Here is a 15,912-nt window from a genome sequence, read left to right on the forward strand (position 1 = left end):
AAAGCATCGATGGAAAACCGGCGTGTTCTTGGATAAAGAATCTTAAAGAAATGTGACATCCACTTCTCCTCACAGGGCTTGAAAAGTGGAATGAGACTTGTAAATTCTCTACAAGAGAAACGGCTTAAATCCCTGCAGTAAAATGCTAGTGGGCAGGTTACAACAAGCGTCATACGATGAGTTGTATCATCCCGATAATTAACCGTACTTTATATACTCGTATACATATATATATACACACATACATATATATATATATATATGTATATATATATATATATATATATATATATATAAATTACTTTCTCTAAGTTACGCCATAACTTAACAAAACTTTATCTATTACATTTACCTTATTTTATAATTCTTCTTATATTGCAGAAGGTTCATCCACAGAGCAAAATCCGGTGTGCGAAATGTTGATAAATAAATCACAAGGGCGTTTATGTTGTACCTTAATGCTTTACACTTGGCCAATTGTATGTCGCCTGTGCCCGTGTTGGAAAAACAATCAAAGTTATTTATGAATGCACGCAAAAACATAACTAGCTATTGTGAACCAAAACACGTTAAAATAAATACAAGGTTTTTAAATAACTTTTTATTTATAACTGTTAAATAATGTTTAAATCGATATGACTCATGAGATATAGTGGATCATCAAGTTCGAGTAGCAGTGGGCAGATCACATAGCGCGTAGAATAGATTTCCATTAGGGTTAACGGTTTGGAGTGGAGATCAAGAAACAGTAACAGCGTAGGACGTACTCCCATCAGGTAAACAGATGATCTGGTTAAAGACTTTGGAAAACGCTTGATGTTAACTAGGATTGGAAATAAAATGCGGCTAATAGATGGATGATGATGATTATGATGAACATATGTAAAATTCATAAGATTACCTATTCAGAATGACAGTTGACATTTCTTGCAATGAGCGAATCATTGAGAAAAATCCGCGAATCAAAGTTTGGCTTTTTTATTTAACTTCAATACTTACTATTATTACCCCAAAACTATTAAAAACATATTAGAGAGGGATGGAAATTTAAATATATTGTTTTTTTACTTATTACTTATATTTTTTTATAATAAATATTATTTTTTGCTTTATATATCGCTAATAATACGTTCTTACTAATTTTACTACCTTGTGAATAATATAATTCATCGCTGAATATTGACAATTCTCGGTAGCTATCTTCACCTTCCGGTACAGTTTTCCGTCTAACAATAATCAATATATTATACATTACCGCAAGATGTTAACTACCTTTCTGTATAAAAGGAGTGGAGGGAGGGGGTTAAGAAAGTACTTACAATATTTTTTTAAATCAGTAAGAGTCATAGTAATTTTATTTGAGGAAACAAGAAAATTTATTATAAAAAAAATATTATTGATGAGACTTCCTGCCTTATTTTAAAGGTAATAATGTGACGCAAAATTTTGTACGAAAAATTTAACTCTACTGTGTAACTCTGCACTGTTACTTGTTTTCTATTTTAGATCGACACCTTATATTTCGAACCTAAAAATTCGTCTTTGATAAGTTCGAATAACTTTTTGTTTTAATTTTGAAATTTCATCTAAAACTATTGCATACTAGACCCGATAATCAATAATAAAACGAAGCCATCCACCTATTGAGGGTGTTAACAGGTAAGCTCAAGTCTTTCATGAATATTAGAATGACCTCAAAATATAAAGGCAATCGTTACAACGTAAAACAAATCCGCTAAGAAATGGTGTATTCGATAAGACATATTTGAACCTTTGCCATTACTGAATATTACTGAAAAGGTTTTAGTGTATAAAATTATATATAGCAATATGATTAATCTGGAAAGCAGTATATATAGTATATATATACATAACCTTTTTTATCATTAACTGATGCTGTTAGCTCATAGGTAAATAAAGCATCACCCGGTGTGAGATGATGTAATTACGTAATATAAATGTCTTTACAGTAAAGTACTAAGTATATTAAGTTGAGGATTTTTTTGGAAAATAGAATGAATACACTGAAACAACAAAGTAGCTTTGGCTTCAACATTTGTATTTGGCATATTTTGACAACGTTCAAAAGGTGACAATTTAAAAAAAAACTGGTTGATTAGATTTGTTTTCGCCAATTTTAATAAAAAAAGGGAAGAACGTTCTTCAACCTTCTTTCCAATCAGACAGTCCACCTATTAAAGCTATAAATGCCGGAATATAAAAAGCGTTTGCCCATGCCTAAACATAAATCTAAAATAAAATCGCAAAGGATCGTTACAAAGATAATTATGACATAGCCAATGCAAATAGCCTTGTAAAACAATGGCGAATCGCGCCAGTGCTCACACTATGTCTCGTGGAAAATGTGCAGCTAATGCAATCGCTGGGTGCACTTCCTTTTGGGTCGCAACAGATGCGCCCTCGCGGAAACATTGACGCAAAACTAACCGACTGCAGTGCGTGCGAATTAAAGTTATTATACACCTTTTATGTATCCTTTTTACAATGTACCCTAATGTGCATGCAAATAATGTATACATATGAATATGTAGTAGCATATTTATATGTATACATATACTTAGAAACGTAATATTTTTACATGCATTATATTTTAAAAAAATTAATGAAACGTTGTAGTGTGGTTAAAAATAGTCGAAATAACGGTCTTAATTATTAATGGTCAGTTATAAAAAAGGTTTCTTTAAAATTAAAAAATAATAAATTTACAAGGTACATTATAGCAACCCGGTCACATAAGTTGCTTTGGTGGTTCACGAGCTCTGGCATAATACGATTTATTCCGTAAGAAATATAAAAAATTATGACAAAATAACGTAATATATTGCCTTCGTTAATATTCACTTTGAAATTTAGATAAATTTTATCTTAAAGAGGCTTATGATTCCAACTTTAAATAGATCGACACCTAATTTAAATTAACAATATATTACCACATTAAAAAGAGTAGATCTTGTTTCAGTTATTTAACACAAAGGGGAGCATTGTTAAGCAAGTCGAACTTCTTTTTCCTTCGTAAAGTCTGTCAACTTACTCAGTTTAATATTTTTAATTTGACAACAAACAAAGCCACAAAAAATGTAAAATCTTTTTAATCTAAGTTACTAAGAGAAGCATTATTGGTGACAAAAGTAACGAATTTAAGCGAAGTTTTTTTTTAATTTAGAATTAAAATATTGTTTCAATGTGAATGAAATGGAGAATGAATCCTTGTTTATTGAATACATGATTTACATTTCAAGTAATGTCTTATCTTGCTTCTATAAACATATAAATTACTGACATTTAATGAAGGAAATAGTTAAAAAAAACATTTATTTCCAACATCCTTTTACGTTTTTAATAACGTTAAATGAAAAATGTGTGATAAACTTTTTCTATACATCCCAAAGTTATTAAATATGAGATAATGGCAAGGTTTTCTTTTTCCTTCTTAAAACTTAAGGATTTCTACCGTCTCATTAACACATTAATTACACTATGGCGCCATTCAGGACGTAGAGATGCGTCATGAATTATTAGTTTGACGGCATATATTAAGCATGTTAATACAGGTGATTGGTTATAAGGTGTGAAAGATTTATAGCGGTATATATGGTATACCCTAGCCAAAAAATTAATTGTTTCAGAAATAATAAATATTCATATGATAGTATACCATGAAAAAGTGTTTTCAAAAATCGGATCAATATAAAAATAAAATATTGTTTGTAACCTGTCCCAGGGACAGACTTTGTACTAATAGAAGATATTCGTCTGTCGTATTTCAATAGAAATAATAAATTAAGGTAACACATTCCAAGTGATCATTTTATACAGGTTGATTGAAAATCGGTGTAAAATTTTTAACGTTTTTGTTGGTAGATCAGCTATACTTTCAACCCTTTAAACGCGTGATGATGTGCGCTACCACCCGAACACGTTTCTGTTCGTCTTCGATGACGTTTCGATTATAATTTTGATTATATTATTCTTCGATTTATAATTTTGACATGAACGCACAAGTTTTTATTTTTAAATAATTTGTTAAAAGCCTTCATAAGATATTTAGTTGAATTTAATGTGTAAGATTATAATTGACAATGGTGCAACAACTTTCAGTTCAGTAATTCTTTACGTAATTAGAAACCATCCGATAATTAAAACACGTTGTTCTAAATACAAACAATGTACTAGCCGATGTAAATGTTATCTACGTGTCTATCTTAATGTTTCATAATGTTGAATACAGTGGGAAATATATACTGACAACTTATTAATAACGATTTATAACTGTTGAAATGCTACACAGGTTTCAGGAGAAAGAAAACAATCCACAGAAGCATTAAGATGAAACTAAATCGCACCTCCGTCTTCTCCATATATATGTTAGCGTATGAAAGCTAGTCGGTTATGTCTCGTATAAATAAGGCAAAGGATGGAAGCATTCGCGATGGTTATAGTTATTTTTATTGTTATTGGTGCCGAATGTAAAGAATCCCGTGGACAGCACTATATACTAATTCGTGTATTCTCAAAGAGCTCACAATGATGACCAGACTATCAACTGTCTATCTACAGTGCTCAATTACTTGTACGGAGATAATCGGAAAATCAGGAGTAGCTAGTAATTGTCGTCAATATAGTAAAAGGGCTACAACAGTCACCCACTCGTTGGACTGACGCAGTTACAAAAGCGTGCAAATAACTGTATACGGCACATTAAAGCTTTCACAAAATAGAACAGCCAAGAGAAAAAATGGTAGCGGAGACTAAAATGTTTGATCACGACGGACAGTCATGAGGAAGGGACGAAGAATAATATTCATTAACGCTGGCATTCTTTTCATACATATAATTAATATTATTAGTATTTAAATCGTTACTGTGTGAAATCATTATAAAATTCAAGATATCATAGATCCTGGATTTAAGTTTTTTTAATTAAAATAGGCTGGTAGCAAATATTAGACAAAAGATATAAGATAAGTCTAAAGCGAGAAATTCACGGCTGTTAAAATTATATCATTTGCGGAGACTCCGAGCAAAGTATTACTGGCTTTAAATTGACTTTAAGAGCCATCTCTTCTCGTATATTTTATACTTCATTCCTTTATGTCTCCCTAGATGGAGCTGAACACATAAATAGTGTCATGTATTAAATATAGATGGCAGGATAATAGCTCGATGCACAAAAGTTATGTTGTTGTCATTATTATTTACAGATGGCGGTATAATTAATAATTAAAAGAAAGTTAAGTGAACAAAACTTCGTTACCTCATAAGAATTTACAGTAATAAAAATTATCAGACAAGGCGTTGTTAGCATTTAGCTTGAAATCTCTTCTTTTTTTAGTCTAAAGCTTGTAATAATATAACCTGTTTTTTAAGCTGATACGATAAAGTGATAATCAAAATATAGGCATCGATTCTGTCATACCAACGATTTTTCTGCCTGCCCTGAGGTCGACGAAGTTGTAAGAGCCCCACAAGGCTAACAACAAGTACAACAATCGGAATATAGTCCAACGATTTTTTGTGGAAAACATCATTCCAACGTAGCCCTATGTTTTTATAAGTCAACATAAGGTTCTATCTATCGGTACTCTAGGATCAGAAGTTTAGGTAGTACTGTAAGAGGCTGGTCGTATCACTTACAATCACACATCTGTTATTCAAAGTTCATTATTTTATGTATTATAATAAATAATTCTGAACAGTAAAAATACGCTGCCTTAAAAGAGAAGGTTAAAAACTATTTGTTGAAGATTCAACTAGTTATAAAGCTTTCGTAACTTTATTATAAGTTCCTGGAAGTTTCTATCAAATTGGGAGTTTACTGAACTGCGTGTCTTGATGTACCTGTGTGTTAGAGCTCTTTCCAAAACATTTTGAATGTTAATTATATAAGATTGTATTTCCGAAATCGAACCCGCGACCTATGATTGCAAATTTCAGTCATCTACCGGTGGAAAACCATGGCTAATGTACTGTTATATGTGCTAACTCCAATATGAAAAATAAAGTGAATAAATAAATTATTATATATATTAACTTTATTTTATAAATTTTTGATAAACATATAGTTCTTTTAATAACATATGGATTTATATTTTGTATATTGAACAGAGATTATGGTAAATTTATCAGCCAGCAATTTCGTAAAAAATGGTTTAAACATGGTGCAATTTTGCATACTTAATTAATGCTATTTTAAGTAAATTGACTCGGAATGCAAGTTCAATGTCGTTAAATGCAAATTACATGAATACACCACGTCCCAACGGCTTATGTTAAATAAAGAACAATTTTGTACCATTTATTAGATAGAATACTGTCCTGGAACGCAGATTTGTAAATCCGTATTTAATTAATTAATATACAGAATCGAATATGTTGATAACTGTTGAATGTATAGAGATTAAATTAAACAGATTAAAATAATGTAATTAACAAATCATAACTTTTCATGATTTTATTATATTTTCTTTATTTATTTCTAGTCAAACCAATAGCATACATATGTATAATTATTATGAAGTCATAATAGTTAAAAAAACTGTAATAGGTGGCCATTTATTAGATTTAACATTTATGTAACTCAAGACTAGTGGTTAAGATAAAAATTATTTATGTAATAATATTAATGATTTTCGTATAAAATATATTAACATTCGGTTCATTAGTGATGAAGAAAAAACCAAAGTGAAGCTAATAAAAAATCAAAGATTTTTTAGTTTTTAATTTAAAAGGGTAAAATGTGTCTGACAGAAAGATCGATCGTAATCATGCAATTGATTTCTAATTATTATCAAAGTTCAACTAATTTTTTTTAGTTTTTCTACGTGATATCTAGTAAGTAAATATTTTGTTTTCCAACAAGAGAGTATGTTCAGATTTATCCTTATATTGTATATAATTTTACCTTCAATTACATATAAGGGTTTTATCTACATTTACCTAAAAGTGTGGAAGTACAGCTCATTATTCTGAAGCCTCATACTATTTACACCTATTTCTAATCAACCTGTATAAAAGAGATCACTCTAAAACTCTATTAAAATGCGACAGGCCAATATCTTCTGGCAGTATAGCGTTTGCAGTGATAGACACTATAATTATTTTGGTTTATTAATCTAAAATTTAAAAACACTTTATCTTTAAGTAATTTAATACGAGTAATTTTGAAACCATTGTTTTTGGATAGGTTATATCAAACTTTAATTGTCAGCAACCCCTATAAATCTTTTACAAATATCGTCAACCAACTTGTATATTTATACAACAATGGATCTCTATATATTTTTCTAAGCTCAAGACTCGGGAACGACAATAACAATTCGTATTATTTTTGATATTTAGGTTAAGCCATGCGGGGAAGGTTTTTATAGAAAAGAAGGAAACATTGCATTCAAAACATTAAAAAGAGAAAACTTCTTTTCAGCCACCACAGAATAAAAATAAACTATGTTTTAATTAGATGCCAAACATATGACGTCATTCAAATTATTAGTAAAGCTATCTTCCATGTAAAGGAACTACTTCGCAAGTTAACTCTCCAAAGATTTTTAATTTAATAAGATCCAAAACTGCATCTTTCGGAGTAAAATATTAACATGTTTTTTTTAATCTGTTTATGTCTGTATATGTCTGTATGCGTGTGTATATATGCGTTTGTATATATATACTGTATATATATATGTGTTTATATATACTTTTGTAACATTGTATTAACATTGAAACACACATTAACATTATCAGTAAAAGTTACAAAATTCAAATATCAAAGACATAAGTAACATTATTTACACTTCGGGAACTTTATATTCAACGTTCAAAGCGCTGTACATTATAATAAATTGAGCTTACGGCTCGTGAGCGGCGCTAACGAATAAGCCCACGTTCTTTATTCGAACTACGCAAAACTAAATACCCGCCAACGATATTCCGCATTTATCTCTTGCTGCGATTTGTTATTTATATCACTTATGAAATGCCAAGCGGCTTTCTTTCAGTATTTGGAACTGGTATGAAAAAAAAATTATCAGTACTATTGTAAAAGCGATGGCGACACGTTTTTAAATAACGTTATATATGATTGTATTATGAAAAAAAGGCTTCGTGTATTATTTTTGTCCTTTATCATATATTTATCTTTTTCGACTGATAAACTCATGCTACGTCTTATGGATGAGAATTGACTCAATAAAAAACTGCTTTATATGCATATCGTAAAGGATTTGTGTAACTTAAAAAATGTATAGATATTTCTCTATGTGCCAAAGAAAATCAACATGTCAGATTGACTGGACATTTTTCACCGTTCTTTTCAATGCACAATTTATTGATTTATAGGACAATTTCGTAAATTTTTCAATTTTTTTTTAATGGTAATAATTATTTATTTTTGATCACTGTTTGTGTAAGAATTGGCGATTGAGTATTTGAGTATTGAGGAGCGGTAGCCTAGTGTTAGAGGTCTTGCGACCGTAGTTCGCGAATTCAGTTCGTGACATACAATTTTATGTATTCACACTATGTATATTAATTATATAGGATTGCATCTGGGCAAGAACAAGTTTACAGAGAATGGACAGCAGCGTCCTCTGCTTACCATAATACCAATCTGCGATCGCCAACCCACCAGCCAAGATTATGGTATATCCCCCCATGGATATCTTTCGGGTAGGCTTCGCAGTGAGCATCTATGGAATTATACAAGGAAGACGATCGATAACAATAAGAACTCAAAATACCATGGGTTACGACTATGTATCTTTATTAATAAAATAATACTTTGTTAATAAATACAAATTTGTTTCTTTGATTATACTCGAAAACTGTTCTTGTGTTTTTCAATTGTAACGAAAAAAGAATAGAAGAAAAATTAAAAATTAGTATCTATAAGTTCTAATTTCTTTGTAATACCAGTATCTATCTAACACAGTAGTGACCTGATGATACGTGGTATGGCGCATCCAAGACAACGATAGCTTTCTCAAGTTTTTCAGTACAAAATCCTGTGTACTATAAAATGGTCGCCAGGAAATTTAAAATCTGATGATATCAATGCAATACTTTCACAAGGAACTATGCTTTAAAAATGCAACACAACAATAATGATTATGACATATACTTACACAAAAATAATTGCATTTTATAATTAAAATGCCCCATGAAAGAGATCTACCTCGTAGAGTAGTAATAGTGAGCTAAGGTTGCTTTTTGCATGGGCACAATGTCATTCTACATTTGTGGTTCGCACGACGTGGATGTAATCTTTTGCTACTAGAATAATCTTTTTTTTGCTTTTCCTAAGTTAATAATAATTAATTACGTAAAATTAGTAACTCTTTGATAGGAAACTATGTACAGTTTTACTCTCTATCATGAAACTTCTCTGAATTATCACGTAATAAATTTAACAAGAGCAGTGGTAGCCCAATGGTAACGACTGTGACTTGCGGTCATAGGTTGCAGGTTTAATTCCTGGGATACAGTTTTTGTGACTCATACTTAGTGGTTAGGTTAGTTATTAAGGTTAGTTATTAAAAAGGATTGCCATTACTCACAAGCAAGTTTCCGGAGAATGGGTAGCAGTGTTCTGTGTACCATAATATCACACTGTATCCACTCATATCTTTGGTGAAGGCCTATGCTTTGAAGTGAACTTCTATGGGCTAAAATGACGACGAAAACGAAATTGAAAAAGTTTAATAAGTAAAAACGTAAAAATCCTGTAACAGAGTAAAAGGTTTTTAGGTGACAACAAGTCTTGAGAATAAATTGTTCTAATTAGTGCATTAAGAAAATTGTGAAAGTGACCTCAAAAAATAAAAGAAAACGAAACAAAACTGGCAGCAAGCAAGCCGCACAAGCCGCAGAACCGATGGCCGCTGAGATCTTAAACTTCAGGAAATAGACCATATGGGTCGACAGAAGATACAGACAGCTTACAATCAATATTATTGAAAATCTTCAAGAGACGCCTATGTCCAGTAGGCCTCCTACAACTGAAATTATGTTGATAAAATATTTTATACTTGCGCACCTTTCAGAAAAATGGTCATGAGACATTTCCCTATGCAAATTTATTTAAATTTTCTGATGTCTAACTCAATCATCTATATGTTTCACTAGCTTACAAACTTGCTGTATAAAAAGCACCGTATTCACTTTTTCGGGGAATCTAGCATAGAAATACCTTACTTTTGATTCTCGCAATATCTCGTAACTTGTACCATCCACCGTCGCATCTTAATATGATCACGTAGAGCATCCAGCACTCACTCTCAATTTGCATGCTACGTGTTTTAACCGATGTAAATATTTCATTGATTTTAGAAACACCTAACATGTTGATGTATTATAACAAAATCATGATTAATTTATAATCAAACTACACCCACATCATTATCAAATAAAGAGAACGCAACGATCAATTATTTTTTATGATTTATCAAAATTCATCATGGAATTATCATATTCACGTGTCTTTTTCACTTTGTAAAATGAAAATACAGTAATCTTCTATAACATGGTAGATTAATTCCGCGCTATAGGAAATTAACAAATAGTGTTCTGGAGAGGGGATCATGGCAAGCGAAGCACGTCACGTGCGTCCACGTGCATGACGTCCACCACACAGATGGAAGTCATTGTTAACATCGGATGAGGATGAGGCCTTCCTCCGGGTCCTATTAGAAAGCTATGGTGTGGCCTGTTTTAAGCAGCTAACGGTTGAAATAATAGTAATGACAAACACAATTACAAAACCACTATTTTTTTAATAATCGTATTTTCCGACACAAATTTAGTGGATTGGAAATCCATCGTTTTTGTGCTCTAATCGGACTTTGTTACTATGTTCGTAAATCTGATATTTATTCGACATCTTTACCAACATTGTCGGTCTATTATCATGACCTTGCGTGATTTGTCTTTTGTATTTTTGGTACCAATATTTGTTATCTTAAAAATTTTCATCACCGTTTATGCTTACTATGTGATGCGCATAAAGTTCAATTCGTAACAGGCAGCGCCTAGACCCTTACTGATAAGCGAATATAAGAATAGATAACCAACGGATTGTCATTAATGTACCTAAAAATAAAGTCAGTTAATAAATTATATGAATGGTCTATTTGCTACATAAATTCATGCTAGAAAAATAACTAAAACATTACGTCGGAGAAAAAGTCTATTAGCAAATAATGTATAAACTTATATATAAATCTTTTTGAGTGTTGTAAATTTCTATCATGGTTACGTTAGAAAAAACGTTTTAGCCAAATCGAAAAATTGAAGAGAGTTTGGCTGAGAGACGATAATGTATCCTCCTTATAGCCCCGACCCGACTTCTTCAGATTTCTATTTGTTTCGGTCTCTTCTTCAGTCTTTTTGTTACGGTGTTAAGCGAGGACTGCTTAAATTACCTGTCGTTTTTTCTACAGCAACGGCATCATGTCACTACATATAAGATGGCAAAATATCATCAAACAAGATAGCATGCGCTATAGTTTATAAATAAATAAAGTTGAAAAAATATGTCTTGAATTTTCATATAAAATGTGATAGAACATTTTCCCAAACCTGTTATTCGAAATTCAAATCTACGAGTATCAAAGGAACAGTAATGCTTCCATATAAAAACAGATAAAGTTTGTATGGGACCGCAGGTAATTAATGTAAGCTAATTATTAGAGGACTACAAAGCGCCGGAAGACTGTCATTACAATGCGCCCCCGCGAGCGAGCTTTCCCGTCCTCCGTTCCTCTAGTCCCCCGCGCCCTGAACTTCACTAAAAGCTACGGTAATATCGCGTAACTAGGTTTGCGTGCGTTTCCATGGATTTATATTTTAAGGTATATATACACACTATAACATATACAGCGTTTCGTTATAGATGTAAAAACTTTAATTGGGTAAATGGTAATATCATTCAACAGATGGCCAATGGAGGCAGAGGTTTCTCTAGAGGCGACCACGAGCCGGTAGACGAGGCGTAGGTAGGCTTTAAGTTTTTCGCTGACACACGTGCTATACTTTTTAAAAGTTTTACATATATAACCAATCACCCTGTAGAATACGCTTTGATTAATAATCATTTCATACACATACTCACAACTTACTCCTATATTTGCACATACTGACGCACCCGCTAGATACACTGGATATCTTTTATTAGCCTTACTATCTAAATGTTTATAGAAAAAGCTATTAAATATAAAGGGAGTTAGTCTTCATAAAATAAAATAAATACATCTTAGCCACAGGACATATGCCCATAGATTTCCAAAATGACCGCTTGAAATTGGCTTGTATCTTGGCGTCTTCGTAATTCAAAATTACCGAATGCAGATGTAAAATGTTTAACCGTCTCTAAGAAAACTTCTAAAAATACGTGTACCTATTGATTCCAAAAAGTATTACAATATCGCGACTTTTAACTCCTTTGTCAGTTTTCACGATATTTACAAAATAAGCCCGTAAGCACCGTCGCGGCACCCGAAAATACTCTCATTATATATTTTTCACCCCTTAATAAAAATATCGCATATTTTTTACCCTTATCGTGTTCTTTGAATTGTTTAAATAACTAAGGTCTACGACACCTGTTTGTGGTCAGTTTAAAATTAGTATTACAGGATAGTTAGATGAATGAAATGTAAACATATTAGCTTTAAGCGCTTCGGACGTGACGGCCTTTCATGTGCCTACACTGTCACTCAAACTGTTCACAATGTTATTTTACTAAAATTTATTAAAATATATGATAACTTTCAAAAATGCTTTAGTTATAATACAATATTAAAAACAAAGGCTGTGACAAAATTAAATTGAAAAAATAGCTAAACATATATAGTAAACATACTTTAAAAGTATAATAAGTTAAACTTTGAAAGTTTTGAACATCGTCCAAGACAGTCTAATATCAATAACTTTCTGATATAAAAAAAAGGCAGTCTACTACAATTTTGCCTCCAAAAAGGTACTAAAAACGCCGCATATCTTTTGGATTAAAACGTATGTTATGCCGCTTTTCTATTGATAATTTCTTTTACGGTGACAACATTATAAAAGAACTATAGCATCAGTCAATTTTAAAAAATTCCGAAATCATAAGCCCCTAATACTATGAACTACAAATGAAACACAGTATCTCAAAGTGTTGCCAAAATAAACAAATTGTTATAAGAAGGAAAACAAAACATACTACAACATTTATTATATTCTTAATGTATTTATTCATGTGTAAACTATGTAATATCCTCCTTCACAATACAATATATTTTTTCTTGAACGCGCTCCTTCTCGATATTAGGATGATCAGAAAAATTTGTGCATTAAAAGAAAAAGTTTGAAAGTTCTTACTTGACAAGCTGTCGAAATCATCACTATAATTAGATTTCGTTATTTATTATGTTTATACAAATAGTAAATTTATATACATAAATATGTATGTTACAGTATATTGACATATAATTATAGTAAGTAGTAGCGAATAAAATACTTGTTTCACCTAACTTCATTAATTTATCTTTTCACCGCCTAAACGGTTAACTGGTAGAGAATTACTTCGAATTTAAGGTCGCTGCTATACATAAATAGTATAAGAAGTATTTGAAATAAAATGATATAAATAAATAACAAATACTTTCCAATCATTACATCAACTGTATAATTTATCTGAGAACTTAAAAAAAAAACTGAAAAATGTAAGAGAAAAGCAATTACACTTTGCTCTAGAATAGTTTCTATGTAATATAATAAAAATTTTGGATAATTATATGATTCAAAATAAAGTAATTGGTTTTTATTATTTAAATAATTTTTCAAACAATGCGAGATTCGTGTAAATAGTTACAAATAATTTGTGAAAATCTGATCTCAAAAATAAAACTACAACAAAGAACTTAACTATCTTAAAACAACTTCTAATCGAACATTTATGGAGGACTCGTATGATAAATATTATAGAATCCCAGAGGATAGGACCTCTTTGAGACTAGGGTAAACATAATATGTATGTATTTCTTACTCAAAGAAATAACTAGAATTCAATTATCGGTGAATTTGTTAACAGTTGAGTAAGAGCGAAAAGTATAACATCAAAATCTCTATATAATCTGCTGGAGGATTGAAACTTCTCAAGAGCGAAAATTAGCTCATTTAAAATTTGATTATGCAAGGAGAGGATTGGCAGGACGCGGGAACCCACCATTTATCAATTTCTTAAGAAGACCCTTCTCATGGAAGCATTCGTAGACAGAGACGGCCCTCAACAAGAAGGATTACGATACGTAAAGGAGGAAACGAAAGAGTCTGGTCGGTGGAGATGAACCTCAATTCATTGCAAGTAGACCTTCTAAAACCTACGCTATGTGAGTTAGTCGGATGAGACGCATCCGAGCACGGTATCTGGCCCCTCTTTTTTACAACCATGGACGCAGTAGCTGTACAGAAAATCAATAGTAAGAAGTTACATCTCAATGCAAAAAATAACTTCTTACTTGAAAATTGTCCACAATTCAAACTTAAGCTATGCTTTATTAAGATTCAAATAATTTATGAAAGTTTGACATCCACTGGCGCGCGGGCGGCTGCGGCTATATAAGCCGGACTACAGGCAGAGAGTAAGTATTCTCCACGCAACAGGTGGTACACGAGGAGGTAAGTCCAATATTTTCACATATTATTGCACAACGTATTTTACGGTGCCATTTTATAATATTTTTTTTAAATATTGCGTAGTTAGAATAGGATATTTAGTTATTGACTTCATTGTTTCGACTGTCATAATTATTCATCAGATTTGTTTTCCACTGAGCATTGATTTTTAATAATTATCAATTTAAAAATAATAATCAATATCGTAAATTAAAATTATTGTCAAAAATTAGATATAACAATAATCGTAAAGTTAAGTTATATTTATTGAAAAGTAATATCATTTTTATTTGTTTCATCTTTGGGATAGAAAACTCTATAAATTGGGGATTGTACCAATCCGTTAAATAAGCATTTTCCTTTAAATATTTTGTCATACATATATGATTTAAACAGAAAAAAACTGGTAATGTTAATAAAGTCTATTTACAACTTATGCGAATTAATTCTTCTTTTGCAAATAAGCTTTATTAACAAAGTACTTATGTGCCTACATATCTATAAAAATATTAAATACTTTAAAAGTGGCACTTTTTTTTCCTTTATATTTCTTCCATACGAGATGTTTTAGACTTTTTTCAGGGTTTAGTTCAACTTTCTGGAAACTTAATGTTTTTTTATTGAAAATAATCTTATTTAAAATAAATAATTTTTAAAAATCATATATTACTTAAGGCAAATTAGCAGCTAGTTACGTATATTATGAAGTGAATATCTATGTAATATTACGTCTACAACAAATTATTAATTAATTAGCAAACAGTACAAGTTGTAGCCATTAGTATATATATATATAAGGCGTTTTACGTGATTATTTTCCCTCTAAGTTTTATTTTATTTTTTGTCTTTTATAGTTTTAACTTTTTTCACCTACCTTTATTAATTTATCTCTTCATCGCCTAACGGTTAACTGGTAGAGAATGTCATCGGCATATGTTCGCCTTTATACTATAAAATGGCTATAAATAAATCATTTAATAAACATAAAATGTGCAGGTTTGCTACAATTTTTCAAAGGTTCGTATACTTATGAAAATTTTATGACATTGTCACTGTTCATTAACAGTAAATAATAATATTAGTAAGTTGTATTATCCTAGGCTTTTTAAAAATAGCAATTCGTCTTTGTATTCCTATTAAATTATGCCTCCTTTACTGACTGTGTTTAAGAGCACAATTATCAAATAATAAATTCATCAAAACAACAATGTTTACTAGAATCTGGTTGCAATATTTTCATAATAC

The sequence above is a fragment of the Battus philenor genome, unplaced genomic scaffold (assembly GCF_028537555.1).
Source record: "Battus philenor isolate CCGP_79_NKW_IND1 unplaced genomic scaffold, ilBatPhil1.0.hap1 SCAF_22, whole genome shotgun sequence".
NCBI lineage: Eukaryota > Metazoa > Arthropoda > Insecta > Lepidoptera > Papilionidae > Battus > Battus philenor.